Below are 17,943 nucleotides of genomic sequence, written 5' to 3' on the forward strand. Positions count from 1 at the left end.
CATGTAATTAATTAAATTGATATATAATTAATTAAGATAATATGTAATTTAGTTGATATGTAAATAAATTAAGGTGATACGTAATTAAGATGATGTGTAATTAAGTTGATATGTAATTAATTAAAGTGATATATAATTACTTAAATTGGTTTTATATTTTTATTTTATTGGGTTATTTTACGACGCTGTATCAACATCTAGGTTATTTAGCGTCTGAATGATATGAAGGTGATAATGCCGGTGAAATGAGTCCGGGGTCCAGCACCGAAAGTTACCCAGCATTTTCTCGTATTGGGTTGAGGGAAAACCCCGGAAAAAACCTCAACCAAGTAACTTGCCCCGACCGGGATTCTAACCCGGGCCACCTGGTTTCGCGGCCAGATGCGCTGACCGTTACTCCACAGGTGTGGAATTAAATTGGTAATAGCTGGGTGAAATAGAAGTACTTATAAGTTAGGTTTACTTTTACTTATTGTAGGCGTTATTATAGAATAGTTTTTATTTATAGTCCTAGGTTTATGGCATCCATTTATTTCTAGTTAGAAATAAATTTAAGTTTATTTTATTTTTTATTGCTGTAATTATTGCATTATTATTGTAATGGTATTATTGTATATTATATACCACTGCCATCGGGTGTATACCCAATTGTAGTGTTAATAAATACATATATACAAACTTGCAAATATGCGATATTGAGCCTTTTGGTATATGACTGTCGGCATAATATAAGTACGTATGAAACATAAGCTATATTTGTTTTTGTTAAATTAAATGTTGTGAAATCAACGAAAAGTTAATTTAAATCGGAAGTGAAACAAATCCAAAGAAATCCAGGAAAACAATAATCCAATCTCAACCAGAACAAGTGCCACTTAAGTCAGCGCTGGGATAGAACTGTAGCTCGTGGAGTGATAGGACTGCGTTCGAGCTCTGAGCTACCAGAGAGGAAAAAGAATGCATTAATTTGAAAGCTCCTCTGGTATAGAAATCTTAATTTGTCTAGATGTAACCACATCGAGCTAAGTGATTACATTCATTTAGGTGTAAGTGGTGTCCTTGTTATTTTTAATTTCTAATTTCAAGCCCGACTTCCTCTCTTTCTATGTAACAGTGTCTGCATTGTACCAAAGTAATTAAGTCTTGTGCGGGGTTCGCGGATCATTAGTTGAGATTCATCGTAATGGCAGTCGCGATGCAGAGGAACAACTACGTTATCAGGTCCAAAGCCGCAGTTGACCCCACGTCTACCTGACCCCAAACACTCAGATTTCCAGCACTCTGTACGACCAGCTGCAAATGTTATTAGCCCGTCATATCTTAATCAAGAAGGAATACTGCAGACTGCAGTTGCCATGGTGACCGCAGAGCTCTGCTTGACAATATAGAGAACTGCATGTACTATATTTCAGTCTGGATTTTCTGAATATACAGTAATTCCTGCCAACCACTTTTATGTAATTTCACTGATGGCTTATCTTTACGGTAATGTTACTTTACAAACGTGAATTACAGTTATGCAGACATGCAGTTAAACAACCCATCACTATTAAACGTAATATTAGATGTCATCCATTTAATTTACGTGTAATCTGTACGGATGAGATAAATGCCATTTTTTTTACAAATGCGCATAAAGTTAGCTACTTTAAGAGGGCTCAATATATTTTGCTTGAGCCGTGAGAATGCGTGTTTCTTAATTTGTAATATACGGTACTATTATACATAGATCATAAAAATTATGCTCATTAATAGAACATCCCAAGGGCTTTCTTTTTTACATAAATTATTATAAATTGAGGGGTTTGGGCGTGAAACATAGTAACTGACATTTTGGTCAAAAAATGAGAAATGCAAATGGTATCTTAGATCCTGCGTCTAATGCAGTAGTTAGTTTTCTAACAAGGTTGCAGCCGCCAAATTACTCTTCAAGGAACGACCACTCTTATAAATTGAGTGAAAGAAGACAGAGGACGGACACTGGAATCGTACTATCAGGGACTGGAATGCTTTACCTGCAGACTTACTAAAGGCTTTACCAACAACCAAAAAAATGTATTTAAAATAGGCTTAAGGACTTTACTAATAGACGATAATTATATTTATTTATTTATTTATTCTGGTGTAGTTAAGGCCATCAGTGCTTCTCTTCCACAACACCAGGAATACAAATACAATAATAGAAATAAACAGAAAAAAAATACACTATAATATACAAAGTAAAGCTACACAAAAAATTAAGAGAGAGAAAAAAACAGTATATATATACAGTATACAGTATTTAAAGGGTGTAATTGATATTTTGTTATTGAAGTGTTCTATCAGTGAAGAATTATGTTGTGTCAGTGAAGTGTGTTGTGTCAGTGAAGTGTGTTGAGTAAGTGAAACGTGTTCCTGTCAGTGAAGCTTTATAGTTTATAATGGTAGTGCAAAGTATTTCAACAGTGAAATGTTTTTGAAGTGTTAGTGAAATCAGGATAGAATCAGTGAAATATGTCGTAGTTCCAGTGCAGTGAGTGAGTTGACAGCGAAATGAGTGTAGTGTTGAAAGGTACTTGTGCAGATATTAACATATCATACTCGTGGGTTTTAGTTCGAACATAGGTTTAAGGTACAAATTAGATTTACTTTAAATGTTATTTTAACTGATCATGCTTAATTTAATTTAGGATGTTCCCTGTTATTATTATTATTATTATTATTATTATTATTATTATTATTATTAATTGTATTTTTATTAATTGCGTTTATTATTGTCTTTATTGAGTGTAATTAGTTACCACTGCCACCGGGTATATACCCATTGCAGTGTGAATAAATACATACATACATACATACACACACACATACATACATACACACACATACATACACACACACATACATACATACACACATACATACATACATACATACATACATACATACATACATACATACATACATACATACATACATACATACATACATACATACATTTCAACGGATGGCAGAAATATACAGATTTTACTTTTCTGGTATCTATAGGTTACAAACTAGTGCATGTATAAATGTTTACCTACCTAATAACTTCAAAACACTAAAACGTCACTTACCATGTTTTACTCCCGAAACCCTCAATTAATTTTAATTGTTGAGAATAAAATGAAATGAAATATTCACATTTTTTCCTGTCTTTTACAAAAATCACAATTAAAAACAACATAAATCTCATAGTTACACACTTCAATTTAATTTGTAGCCAACATTATAACAGGCATTATGAAGTATCGTGAAGTGCACAGACACAATAATAATAATCTTTATTGACCTTCAGATAATATGGTTAAAATAGGCTTCATTGAAAAGAAACAAGAATATATACATACATTGCAAATCAAAAGACAAAATCATTCTCTCCATACCAAAAAAATTCAGCAACTGTGTAAAAACCTAAACCTTTTAAAAACATTTTCTAAAATGAATAACAGCAACACATTTGGCATTTACAGGTAAAAACTTAAAAGTGCTATTCCTACAGTTTTCCAACTTTTCAGTGTTTTGGAAGTGCGACAATTATTTAAAACACAAATCATCATATGACGTCGCATCATAAACATGAACGCTTGATCTAATACAATGTTTCTCACTACTTTCTCTTATAACATCAGACAAACAAGGATATAAATTCCAGGAAAAGTTAGAATTTCATAATTAATAAATGAAATTTTACAATGTTCAAGCTGAGGCCTTCTTGCCATGATACATAACGTTCTTCTCTGTAATACAAAAATCTTACCATCACCATGCAAATAGCCCCAAATGTGTACACAATAAATAAAATGACAATGCAAAAGACCAAAGTATACATTCCTAAGAAAACCCGAGTGGGTAGGCATCGGATACACACACTCCTTGTAACTTGTGGACATATACAATTCACAAGTCTCAAAAGAACATACAGCACTTGAGACAACTTATTACAAACAAAAGACACATATTCATTCCAGTGATCTCGGCAGGAAAAATCCTAACATCAGTTTTTTGGGACAAAGAATGTATAATTACGGCAGGTTGCTTAGAAGAAGATAGATCTACAACTGTGACGTATGCGTATTATTCTTCATTATTAATTCAATTTTGGGAAAGAATAGTAGTAATATTTTTTTTATGCTCGACCATGCCGAAATGTAGTAATTATACACCTGGTAGTAGCCCTTTAACGCACCTCATTAAAGTACACCTATTCATTATAGTTCAGTTGTTTAGCCAATGAGAAATCACCATTGTACCATTAAAAAACCGCAAGTATCGATTATTCTCGGATATGCAATAGAAAGACAACTAGCGAAACGTCACGGAAGCTGGAAATTCAATATTGTCGCAGAAGGTTATATTCTGTTACTATAATAATTAGCGTTAATTGTAAATAATATTCAAATAAATTCAATTTGTCATCTCGTTTTTCAATTCTAAATCAATTTCCAGGTTATATCAATATTAATGTTCATGTTATTCTCTAGATTATATCAAGGTCAATGACATTCGTCCCTCGGAAAAAATCAATACTTTCGCGTCTGCGCACATCTTACAATTTAGAAGGTCATTTCCGCTCTTCACTTACATAACCATAACATGAATACTTATGAATAATTTCAAGTTAGAAATATGGTCGAGCATAAAAATTCGTATGAAACTTGCCTATAATGGTAATTAAGAAGCTCGTATGAAAATTATGAAACTCGCTTGCGCTCGTTTCATAAACAAACATACTCGAGTCTTAATTACTACCATTATAGGCTCGTTTCATAATGTACTATTTTAATACAGCAGAAGGACAGTGCTTTACACATACCAATTTTCATTATTGTACAAGATACAGTAAAGGAGGGAAAAAAATGTTGAATATTTCCAAAACGTTTACTGCTGTAAGCTGTACCTAACACCTTAATCGATAAGATAGCCTCAAGTAGTCAATCACTTACAGGAATGCGGTCCTAAGGACTGCAACAATCATCCCACAATAACGAGGCTGGCACAATAAGCCTCAGGCTACGGTATAAGCCTGCGGGCCCTCCTCAGAAAAGTAAAAAAGAGCTTATCAATAACGCTTTGTATATTGTGAAGTAGAAGGGATACTGCAGGGTACATTTCTTTCCAAATTCAGCGTTACTAACAATTAAAATTCCTTCTATGAAAATACACCGACGCATAACGACGGAAATTACTGTGCACTAGTGACAGTCTGACTGGGTTGCTGACTTTCGAGGGATAAACCGAGATGGATCCATTCTTTTACCCTCACAATGGCCCATTGTACGCCGCCATTTAAGATATGCGAGAGTTGCTCCAGTTCGACAAGTGGAGTGGGTAACATTCGTGAATCCGATTCTGACAGGCGGGCCATCCTGTTCTAGTAATAGCAGAGCAAGGTCCAATCCTAGGCGAGTGTCTGTTAAACCCCAGAACTTGGATCTGCAAGACCTTAAATCCTATATCAATATCGGAAGCTAGTACTCTCCCCCAAGACTTAAATCGCAGCCAATGCTTAAGTATTGCAGATGATGAAGTATAGTGGTACAATATGTTGGTAGAATGAGAGACACTGTAGCACCCCGAAAGAAACGGTAGTACCCTGAGAAAACCTCTCTGAAACGACTACTTTACCTATCACACGCATTTAAAACAATTACAAGTTTGAATTAATATAAATTTTAGATCACAAAATATATTCAACCATTATCATAATTTAAATCGAGAAAAATTCGTTTCGGCAACGGGAATCGAACCCGGGAGCTCTCAGCTCTGCGCGCTGAGTGCTCTTTCCAACTGAGCTATGCCGGGACACGATTCACGGTGCCGGCCGAACTCCTCTCGTTGTAATGTTTTACGGCCTTACTACCTGCACTTTAGACAATGTAAATCATACATGCAGGAGCGCATATTTGAATGACTTTATGTCCACATTCAACCTCAGTTTGTGACAACTCCTAACAGTTCGGCCGACCGTGAATCGTGTCCCGGCATAGCTCAGTTGGAAAGAGCACTCAGCGCGCAGAGCTGAGAGGTCCCGGGTTCGATTCCCGGTGCCGGAACGAATTTTTCTTGATTTAAATGATGATAATACACGTTGGCTACTTCATAGTAGTCGTGTAATATTCAATGAGGTAGGCGAGACCTCAAATATAATGAATATGTGATGTATATTCGACCATCTTTTACAGCTACATGAAATAAGGTGAAAGACTGTCGTGGTCTATTTGTTTTCTGGAGAGACTGACAAACAATTTATAAATCCTCAGTAAAGATATCTAACGTCAGGGACTGAACTAGGAGTCTTAAAATCGCAAACTACCATACGAATGGGTCATTAAAAGAGTTGCTGATAGTAATTTACCTTGAAATTGAATTTATATAGACGTCATCGCCTTACTGTAAGTCTGTGGCACATTTTTTATGGACTCAAAAGTAAAGCTCCATTAAACCTGAAATATTATTGAACGAGAACACTCATAAAACGACAGAATTACTGGTGCTATAAAAAAAGGAAAGATACGCCGTGACCATGTAGCAACTTCTTTAACACCTGGGTGAAACGGGCAGCATATATGCAAGGCGATGGGACCTCTTTTGTCGCCGCGACAATCTATTCGTATAATTACCCAGTAAACCTTGCGCGTCAATTGAGACCTCGTAACTCTTCATATCTTATCGCCACCTAATGCATAAAATGTTCCCCCTGAACATTAAATTCCCCCTCTTTCCACTCTATTGGAATTTGTCGCACCCTTACAGCGATTTGTCTTTCACTTTGTGTACGGGGAGGGGTTGTGCTGGGAGTGTAATGGCGTGTCAAAGACATTTATTTAATTTCAGTTCCGTAAATTTAATTCTAAAGGTAATGCTACTAGCAGTTAAAAATATAGTCAGAGATATTCCTCCGTTGTTTGCGTAGAATTCACGTTACTCATAGTAGTAGTGCAGTTAAATGATTATTGTTAGGGTTGAAATGTATGTAATACGAATGTAAAAGTTTCAGGATTTTTCATGTTCGCTAATTTTAATTATTTTTTTCTTTCTTTTACTGTAGTAAGAACATATTTTATCAAGATGAGTTCGAGAATCCGCCATACGTACGATTTGTCTGGTTAATTCCGATAACGAACGAGACTCTAGCCTGCTAACTAGGTCCAACGCAAGGCAGCAAAATATGTCAAAATGGGGAAGGGACATGGTGAGGAGATAGTAAGAGATTTAGGGTGGGAACTTCTCAAATCAAGGCGACGAAAAATCAGAGTCACCGCATTGTTAAGGCACAAATGGGACACAAAGCATGGACCGATATCAATGCTAGATTAGCAACACCATCGTACTTAGGAAGGGCTGATCATATTAGGAAGTTTAAATGTAGAAAACAAAGAACGGACGTGGCAACAATAGTAGACTGGAACAGCTTACCTGCGGCAATCTTTCAGGGTGGTCCTCTTAAAATCAATACATTTAAGGAAAGGTTGAGAAGATTAGACTGAAAATGTAATTGGAGGTGCAGTGTAATTATTTAAGTTGTGTCATGTAACTAATTGAGTTGATATGTAATTAATTAAAATGATATGTAATTTAGTTGATATGTAAATAAATTAGGGTGATATGTAATTAATTAAGATGATATGTAATTAAGTTGTATATAATTAATTAAGGTGATATGTAATTATTTAAATTGGTAATAGTTGGGTGAAATAGAAGTACTTATAAGTTAGATTTACTTTTGCTTATCGTAGGCGTTATTACAGAATAGTTGTTATTTATAGTCCTAGGTTTATTGCATCTAATATTTATAGCTTTACGGTTATTTTATTTTATTTCATTTACGTTTATTTTATTTTATTTCATGTAATTGTAATTATTGTATATTATATATCACTGCCACCGGGTATATACCCAATTGTAGTGTTAATAAATACATACACACATACACATAAGATTATCCGATATTCGCCTTACAGATGAAAAAACCACAGGAAAAAATTCAACGAGACAATCCGTCTAAGAGGTAATCGAAACCAAGTATAAGCGCATCTTCGCACTGTCTTACGTGATTTCGCCTAAAAATTCTGCGCTATTATCATAAATATATAACACAGACACCAGTAACTGTTTTAGTTCATTCATTACCTAAAACATTTGTTTTACGGGTGGGGAAAACCACGGAAAAAAAAACAACCAGGAATCAGTCCAAGTGAGAATCGAACCCACTCCCGAGCGAAACTCCGATTTTAAGTATTCGGCTGGCGTTTCGTTAATTGATTGTTTTTATTCTGGCTTTTTGTATCACAATAATTAAATTTAATAGTGTTCACAGTTTATAAAAAATTCCGAATCGAAAAAACATGCTAATTAAGTGATAGTTATGTATATTCTGATTTAAGTAAATACTCGTATTTCTGGCTTATCTTACGAGCCAGCGTACTCTTTTACTTAACTAGTTGACTGAACCGAAACTTCTCGCATGTTCAAAAAGTCGCTGTGATGTGCGGGAGAAAATCAGAAATGTTCCAAATTGTAATTGGCCTTGCTAAGTTCGTTCCACTGATTGCCACTTCAACAAGGCGCAATTTACTTTGCTGAGTCTGCAACTTCCTCCGCTCACCTACTGCGGTAGTTGCAGTCCCTTTAAACGACGAGAATTTTTCTAATGGGGAATACAGGTTACATTAAATTTACTTTTCGTAGAGAGCAGCTTCTGTTAGCGGTGAAAATTATACGATCGCGTTATACTGTATGTATTATAGAACTTAAGAAGTCCTAGTCCTTCTTCTTAAAAATGCTAATAAAAAGGATATACAATTTTTTAAATATCACATGACTCAAAACCTTAATTTCATTGGTATAATGTTACAAGGTCTGATTTTACAACTTGGGAAAGAAGAAATTCTATGTAAGGTGTATTTTAACATTTTGCCAAAACACATCGCTCTTATTATCCGTGTGCTCAAGATAGGCGTTTAAACGTAATGTATCTAATAGCATTCTTCCCAGAAGTTTCCTCACCAGCAATATTTACCGTCACAGAGAACTAATTCTTAAACAAATCTTATACCACATGAGGGAAGTGCATACTAATGCTTATTTTATTATCTAGGCACCTCAAATTTCAATGAATAGGAAGCAGTCATTATATTTTATTAAAGTAATTATCATAAATAAAGTACGCTTTGGAAATTATCGGTTTGCTCCTTCCTTGGTTTCATCTATCGTCGCTCCAGTTTCACACAAGAAAGTGAACAATCACAATGCTGCCTCGAATTGTATTATAATTTTAAATAGATTTTAATAATATAACAAAGGACTTCTACTTAAATCATTTTACATGAATTCACAGTACACGAAGGGAACACAAGTTAGATAACAGTTCCTATTTTACATCGTAATCGAACCAAAAATAAGTAAATATGTAGTAAGGTAGGTGCTCCTGTTATGGCCATGTTCCTGATATGGCCACCCCCCTATTGTGAGTTAGTTAACCAAAAAATCCGCTAAATTGCAGCAGCATCCAGTGAAAGGGCATCCTGGTATGTCACTTGATCGTTTTCCATCCAGTCAGGTTGAGCAATATGGCGTCAGTTGCCTGTTTTGCGGTTTTCATGTGACCTCTTCTTATTTTTCTCTGGTAAGTCTCCTTTGTTTTATGCATGTTTTTCAAAGACTTGTTTCATGAAAACCATCGTACTCCATTCAGTTTTTAATGTTCTGTTGATTGGTGTTGTAGTTGATGGCGTATCTTTTACGAGTTCTTCATAATCAAACGATTTTCGTGAAAGCTTACCTGCTGCTGATATGGCCATATCAAATGCACCATGGCCATATCAATTGCACCATGGCCATATCAAGTTCATTTCACTTTTATTTTTTCACCTGACAAATTTACATGCCTTATAGCTGGAATTACGCAAAAATTTTGTATTTTAAGAAAAAAAACTTAATTTTTTTATGGAAAAACCTGTTTTGACTACACTTTTGAATTATAAAAAAAATATTAAGTGTCATTTCTATTCATTTTACACCAAAATTATTTAATTTTAACACAACTGCGCTATCAAACTGAAAACAATCACGATTTGTAGAACATGGAACAAGGGTGGTCATATCATGTGCACATGTTCCTGATATGGCCACTAGGTAGACTTTTGGAATTTGGGACTTTTTGGACAATTAAAGCTATTTTTATGGGGAAAGTAAATTGTTGTAAGAAAGTCCATTAGACTGAGAACGAGTAAGAAAAAAGTGGTTTACATTTTTTCAGAATGGCGGCTAGAAAAATTTTGTTATTTTATTTTGCGCTACAAAATATATCAACTGGTCCCTTCCGCCACTGGATGGATGGACGGCATCGCTTCACTCCCCCATTGCCATAACAATACAGACGAAGTAAGATATATCTCCTTTCTCTTTTCACAGTGAGACAAGATACATCACACAGACTCTACCTTCTCTCTAAATATTGGAAACTTTTTTTCAGAACACCCTGTATAAGACGACAGATAGGTTGAAAACAAAGGAAAAGGATGAGGCTAGAAAAGGACTGTAGAATTCAACAGCGCTGCCCACGTTACCAGCAAACAACTAAAACTCTAGGAAAATGGTAGGCCTACATTTGATATAAGTCATGGATAACACGTGGACGTTATTCAACTTTGCGTACCTTGTCTCACTGATACTATAGCTGCAGACTCCTTAGAGACAGTTCTATCACAGTCTAGTATATACAGTCACGAAGCTCAATACGTAGGGAATATGCATCCATAGATAGTTGCTAACCACTAGGATCGCTACTATCGCCTCATCACAGCAATGCGAAATAGTACCGCCACAGTCTATTGTTCTTAGTACCCTCACAACTCAAGCTTCCTGACTGTTTATACTAGAGTGTGGTTCTACTAAAAGTAGCTTATGAAATTGCAACATTGTCTCCAATCATTATATAAAAATGGCCCTGTAGCATGATATCTTAATGTTACTAGTATCTGCAGCATAGGAGAGAGAGAGGCCTGTTTGTCTCTGTTGTGTATTCTAACCTCTCATGAATTTCATCGACAATCTTACTCACCAAGGCTTTCGACGATCTATATCTCCTAAAAAACTGTCCCTAAGGTAGATTTTTTAAATCATTTCTCAAAGGTATATTATCTAAATAGTGCAATTCTGTGTCAAAAACATGATTTACAGCACCCATTTTGTTTTTAACCCAACTGAAAGTATGTGTAAGTTAACCCCAAGATTAATCCCTGTTAAAACTAACTTCTGTTGATGAAACAGAATTTTAGTCAAATCTTGAGTTATAACTGTCTAACACATGGTTAAGTTTTAATCCCTGTTGATGAAACCGGACCTTAATCCGTCCATCATGTTTCCATGGTAACCCAGTTTCACTAGCGTATCATTCTCGTGCAAATTACAGAAGAAAATTAGCATGATTAATTACAAGCGATGTTATGGATCAGTTTATTTCAGATCAAGACAATTTAAGAGAACAGATCCAACATTAAATTTTCCTTAAGAATCCGTGAGATAGAGTGAGTTCAACATCAATCCGAAGAGGTCAGCCATACATTGAGAAACCAGGGATTCCCCGTGGGCACGAGGTCCAAGGTAGCGATATTGATACCTCTGCCACCGTCAGGGGGCACCCCACATAAATCGCAGAGTCCTAGAGACTCGGGGAAATGGATTACCTCAAGGCAGTCTATCTCCCGCAATCCAGTCTTAACATGTAAGCTATGGAATTCTTAGCCACGAAACTCTCTAAATCTGTCCCAAGAACCACGTTATGGTGGTATATAAGGGGTGTTGAGTAAAGGTAATAACTTCGGCTTAAGCAGCAAGATAAAGGGTGGTAACTAAATCAGATTCGTAGGAGGAGGTTGCAGGGATAGAATTGCTGTGAAGAAAAAAATTCTTTCCTTTACTTGGAAGTAAACCCCAGATAACCAGATTCTCTACAGACTACATAAGAACAATCATTTTATAAAACATAAATTCCTTTTTTAAGTCCACAACTTCATTCGCCTAGACACAAACCTTTAGTACTTCGTTCTACGTACAGTTTTATTTTAACAACGTTGAGGATAAATTATTGGAATATGCCGAAATTATGACATGCTATTTTTCTCTTAAGAGAATTGTTCTAGAAAAATAGTGTTTTACTGCATTTCCATCGATACATGGTGCATAATACTACTCAATTCTAAAGAACTCAAATTTATTTTTGTCACAACCAGCCATATATACCTGATATGTACAAAATACACTGCTCCACCGATTTAGTAGAATGCGTTTGAGTCTAAATAAAGCAGAAAACAGTACAACGCGGTCTGTTGTGACGAGAATCCAGGCCCACGCATACCTGTAAGGAATCATGTCACAAGAAGTTCACGTCTCAGTATTGACAAAGTGAATATTATACAACGCCTAGAAAACGGCGCAAATATTAAGGACATTACTGGAGAGTTTAAGGTAACAGTTATTTACTTACGTACTTACTTACTCATTTATTTATTTACGCATATATTTATTCATTTGTTTGCTCATCTATCTATCTATCTATCTATCTATCTATCTATCTATCTATCTATCTATCTATCTATCTATCTATCTATCTGTCTATCTGTCTATCTGTCTGTCTGTCTGTCTGCCTATCTATCTATTTATATCTATCTATCTGTCTGTCTGTCTACCTATCTATTTCATTTATTTAGTATATTTTATAGATAGATATAGTATAGGAAATAAAATTAATTTACATTACCATTGTGTTAGATTTACTTTTTATAATGAATTAACAATACTTAAATACTCATTCCCGTATGATCGATGTTTTCCTGTTCATAATATTCGACTTACATTCTCTACCAAGACCAACTACACAATCTGGTCTTGGCTCTACTTAAATACGATGCTTGCCGATTGCAGGGGACTTGCTCCGTGTGTTATATCACAGTCTACTATATACAGTCACGAAGCGTGAGTTTTGAGGGTGCTAGAAACAATAGACTGTGACGGTACTATTTTGCATTGCCTGTAATGAGGCGATCTTAGCGCTTCTAGTAGTGAGCAACTATCTAATGTTTGCATATTTACTACGTATTGAGCTTCGCAACTGTATATACTAGACTGTGGTTATATCTAAGTAGATGAACTTTGACTTTCTCCTAAATATTGAAGGTTATTTCTCTCAAGTTTCTATTTTCTTGTAAAAAATGCACCTTTTCTCAGTTTCTACTGTTCAGAATTACTTCAGACTTCCACGGAATATTCAGTATAGCTTAGTGCATGATTTAATATAGGCACTTTATGAAATACTTTACACAGTAGTTAACCCTAAAATTGTAGCGAAAATAATATTCAAATTTGCATTATAAGGAAAATTGTAATAACTTTGAGATTAATAAATATTTTCCAAAATTCCTTCGTTAAATTGAAGCTAAAGTTTCCAGAAGTAAACCGTAAAATCTTAATTACTGTATCCCTAATTCTTTCTCAGAAGAAACTAAAATAAAACTGGTTCTACCTAAATTATACTTCTGAGAATATACTAAGTGTAAACCCTTAAGATAAAGATACATCCGCAGATATTATCAGCTATTAAATTCTTTCTATATCTTAGATTTTTAATTGCAAATTTTATTGATCTTTTTCAAGCAAAATTCTACATTCATGTATTCTATTTGTTCACTCAACATCACGTTCACATTCTTTAAATTTAAACTCACTCCCCTGAGCATATTTTATTTATATTTCGTTGATAGGCGTCTTTCAAATTCTTAATATCTGTCGTACTTTTTCTGAATTCCGGTATGACATATTCCACATCTGTAAATTTCAGTCAATATTCTCTCTTGATTTTTTTATGTCTGCAGTTACTCGATTTCTTACTTCAATATAATAAACCCACTCACTACATTATTTTTATACAGTATATGAAATAAGCCATTCATTTTTATAAGGCTGTAACTTCGTTTGAAAACCATTGCTTATTATTATGTTTTGCGTTTACATTTAGAGAGCGTATCCTCAGGGCTTCTGTTGTTTTTATAATGTTGGTAGTTATTTTATATTCACATTCAATATCATCATTTTCTCGAATATAAAAATATTCCTAGTATATATTCTAGTTTTCAAAGGAAATGACAGTTGTTATGTTTAAATGTAGGCAAAAAAAAAACACCTAGCAGGTGCTACAAAATCAGCAGCTATTACCATTAATGTATTTAAACATATCAAACATTAGATCTTTCTATACCTAAAGCTTAACAGACATGTTCAGAAAACGAAGCGATGTTCGTTGCCGGTAAACCGCTTGCTTACAAGATGCGTAGCTTAAAATTCTGCAGTGCCTGGGAAAAGTGACATAAGTCAGTTTCCACAAACCTTTTTTGATAATTTATTGAAAACTTACACTGGTTTATGTCGATTTCATTTTTTTCTGTATGAATTATTGTAATGGGAGAAATGCTTATGTCTCTTTTTCCAAGCGAGCAGATGTTCCGTAAGTTGTCAATAAATTATCAAAAAAGGTTTGTGGAATCTGACTTGTGTCACTTATCCCAGGCACTGCAGAATTATACTATCGTATGTACACTAACACATGTTATTAATTTTGATGGATGATTTCTTCAGCGAAAAGTGACAAAATAGTCCAGCAGGCTACCAGTTTGCTGGGGGTTAGATAGTTTTTCAAAAAAAAAAACGTGCGATTTTAAACATGCGAATTGTTCCATCGTGCAACGTTGTAATCAGTGACCGAATGCACAGTAGACTGTTGCATTCCGATGAACAACTCCTTTACCGTACTTTTTTCGAATATGGGAATGGGAGGTCATTATCATGTGAATTGTTTTCGTTGTCATTAAAAAAAAGATACCGTTGTTACACTGTTTAATTTCTCTGTTTTAAACATGCAGAGAGAAGCTGCAAGCAGTATTTTTTCAACCAATTATAAATACTTGCCTCAACACTTCAATTTTTAAACTAAAATTCGTAAACTTAAGTAAGGGAAAGTGAATTCCGAAAGCTGTTTCTCAATGCAATTTTTTATATTTACATATTCGTATTTTATTGTTTAAATGTTTTCTGTTCTCAATTGCCCAAACAAACATACATGCAATCTATATGTATCTGTTGACTCCAAGCAACAACCTTACAGCTTAGTCACAGTTCCGTAAAATTTAAAAGTGCTCTGAGAGTAGAATTGAAATGGTGGCCACGTGACAGGTATAAGGGTGTAAGGCAGGTGTTGGGGGCGCGGCAAGTGACGTCACAGTGGGCGTGGCCAAAGTATGACGCCAGAAGTGGGCGGGGCCAAAGTATGACGTCATAAGTGGGCGTAGCTAAAGTATGACGTCATGGAGGGGGTGGGGCTTAAATTATGATTAGGAAAGGGGCGTAACTTAAATTACGTCATAAATGGCTATCTAAGAGTTCAAGGTTAAAGTGTGATGTCATGCACACGTGCAGGTATGTAATTGAAGTTGGGGCATGACGTGTTCATACAAGTTTGTATATTGGGGGGGGGGGGGTTGAAATACACAAGTTCATACATGTTTGTCTCCTCAATCCAGATGTAATGTGCAAATACGCTATCTGCTATGTGTGCAAATATTATGCTGATTCACATCCGGCGATTGTTCTCGAGTTAATTGTAAGGGGGGGGTGAAATATACAAGTTCATACATGTTTGAAAATCCCACAATCGCTATCTGCTATGTGTGCAAATACTATGCTGATTCACATCCGGTGATTGTTCTTGCAGCGTCTTATGTTATACAAATATTACATCCGGCGACTATGCAATGGCTGAGTAATGATAAACAGCATGTTTTCCATTATGTAGCGTGTTATATTACACAAATATTGTATGATGCAAATAATATGCAAGCTGTTAATTTACATCCGGTGAAGACGCAAGTTCTGAATAATGGCCACCTGTGGTATGTTATTTTACACAAATACTGTATTGATAATCGCCATTTGCCATGTTTTATGTTGTGCATTGTGAATTGGGGATGTTGATAAAAGAAATCAGTAACAAAATAAAATTATATGTATATATACGTCATGGGCGTGGCTAAAGTATGAGGTCACGTGCGGCTTACGTCACGAAGTGGCATAACTTAAAGTGTGACGTTATAAATTTGTAATTGAAGTTGGAAATGGGGTAGGGAGGTAATAATTTGAAATACATACGTTCATATTGGCGTGACTTAAAGTGTGACGTCATAAATTTGTAATTGAAGTTGGAAATGGGGAGGGGGTAATAATTTGAAATACACACGTTCATAGTGGTGTAACTTAAAGTGTTACAGAGTGCAAGATTAAAGTGCGCAAGTGCAGGTATGTAATTGAAGTTGGGGGCGTAACGTAATAATTTGAATTACACATGTTCATACAAGTTTGTATAGTTGAAAGACACAAGTTCATACATGTTTGAAATGTCACCTACATAATGATGATGTGATTACACATGCAAATATTATGCAAGCTTACATCCGGTGATGCAATTGCTGAGTAATGATAAAAGCATGTTTTTGAAACACCTGCAACGTGTTATATTACACAAATATTGCAAGTTGCAAATAATATGCTAGCTGTTAATTCACATCCGGTGATTGTTCTGTCAGCGTCTTATGATACGCAATTATTGTATAAGCGCTTTCTGCTATGTGTGCAAATATTATGCAAGGTTGCTAATTTTACATCCGGCGATGAAATTGCTGAGTGATGATAAACAAAATATTACGCTCTATTCGTACGTAATATTTGATTAAAAAACAATCGCAGAACATGGCATTATTATTATTATTATTATTATTATTATTATTATTATTATTATTACGGTTCCAATCTAATACATTTTGAAGTAACATTTATTGGATTGATTAATAATTTAATATATTTTGAAGTAAAATTTATTGGATTTATTTTAAGCCATACATTATTACCGAAGCAGTTCGTAATACAGTAATTGTAGCAGATAAATATGTGTTATGAGTTTGAAATATACAAGTTCATACATGTTTGTAATTATAGTTGGAGTGGGGGATTTGAAATATGCAAGTTCATACATGTTTGTAATTACAGTTGGAGTGGGGGGTTTGAAATATACAAGTTCATACATGTTTGTATGATGAATGATATAAAAGCTGAGGATATGAAAGCACAATTGAGTGTCATGGATAGCACAATTATGGGAAACGATGTGGCGCTAGCCATTGATAATCCACTAATATTGAAAGAAGAAAGATATAAAGTACCATTTGAGGTAACGTACGCATATTTTCCAGATGTGAGAGATGAGTGGTTAAATGAACCATATGCCATAACACGCAAATACAATATAATAAATTCTGAGAAAGTACACACTGAGGTGGTAAGAAAAATTTATGGTGCTAATCAGTTACATACGGATTGGTCATTGGTGTTGCCTTGTGGTATAATACGGAAATGAGTTTTATAAATGCACCTTCAACACATGAGGACACATATCACCGCAATATCTGATTGGGTAACGGTGAACATCGCATTGAATGCACTGATCCCAAAGAGTCCAGCTTACATGTGTGGCGGGAACTGTGTGATCCCAGCTGTCTTACTCACAAAGAGGTAAGTACAGTTTATGTTTCTTTTATTAATTATAATATTATGATATATTTAATGGTGATATTTGTTATTTTGTTTTTGTGCAGAAACCAGAGATTGTTGCCATGGATGTCAAAGCACCTAAAATGAGATTTTATCGGAAGAGATGTGATGAAGCTTGTCCCAACTACAAAGCAGTAAGTTTTTTTTCCCACACACGATGTCTATATTTGTGGTTCAAAATGGCTATATTTGCGATTGTTTCTGTTTAACAGAAGTCGGAAAGTGTGAAAATTGTTGAGAAAAAAAGAAAAAGGAGGAAAAACAGATTGT

At 34.9% G+C, this 17,943-nt stretch overlaps 1 non-coding gene across 1 annotated transcript; it reads left to right on the top strand.

Moving 5' to 3' along the window:
* The first annotated feature begins 5,997 nt into the window (after window positions 1-5,997).
* Window positions 5,998-6,074, top strand: TRNAC-GCA (transfer RNA cysteine (anticodon GCA)). Its single transcript has one exon. It is a non-coding gene; the product is annotated as a tRNA-Cys (tRNA).
* The last annotated feature ends 11,869 nt before the right edge of the window (window positions 6,075-17,943 follow it).

The sequence above is a fragment of the Periplaneta americana genome, chromosome 17 (assembly GCF_040183065.1).
Source record: "Periplaneta americana isolate PAMFEO1 chromosome 17, P.americana_PAMFEO1_priV1, whole genome shotgun sequence".
NCBI classification, from domain to species: domain Eukaryota; kingdom Metazoa; phylum Arthropoda; class Insecta; order Blattodea; family Blattidae; genus Periplaneta; species Periplaneta americana.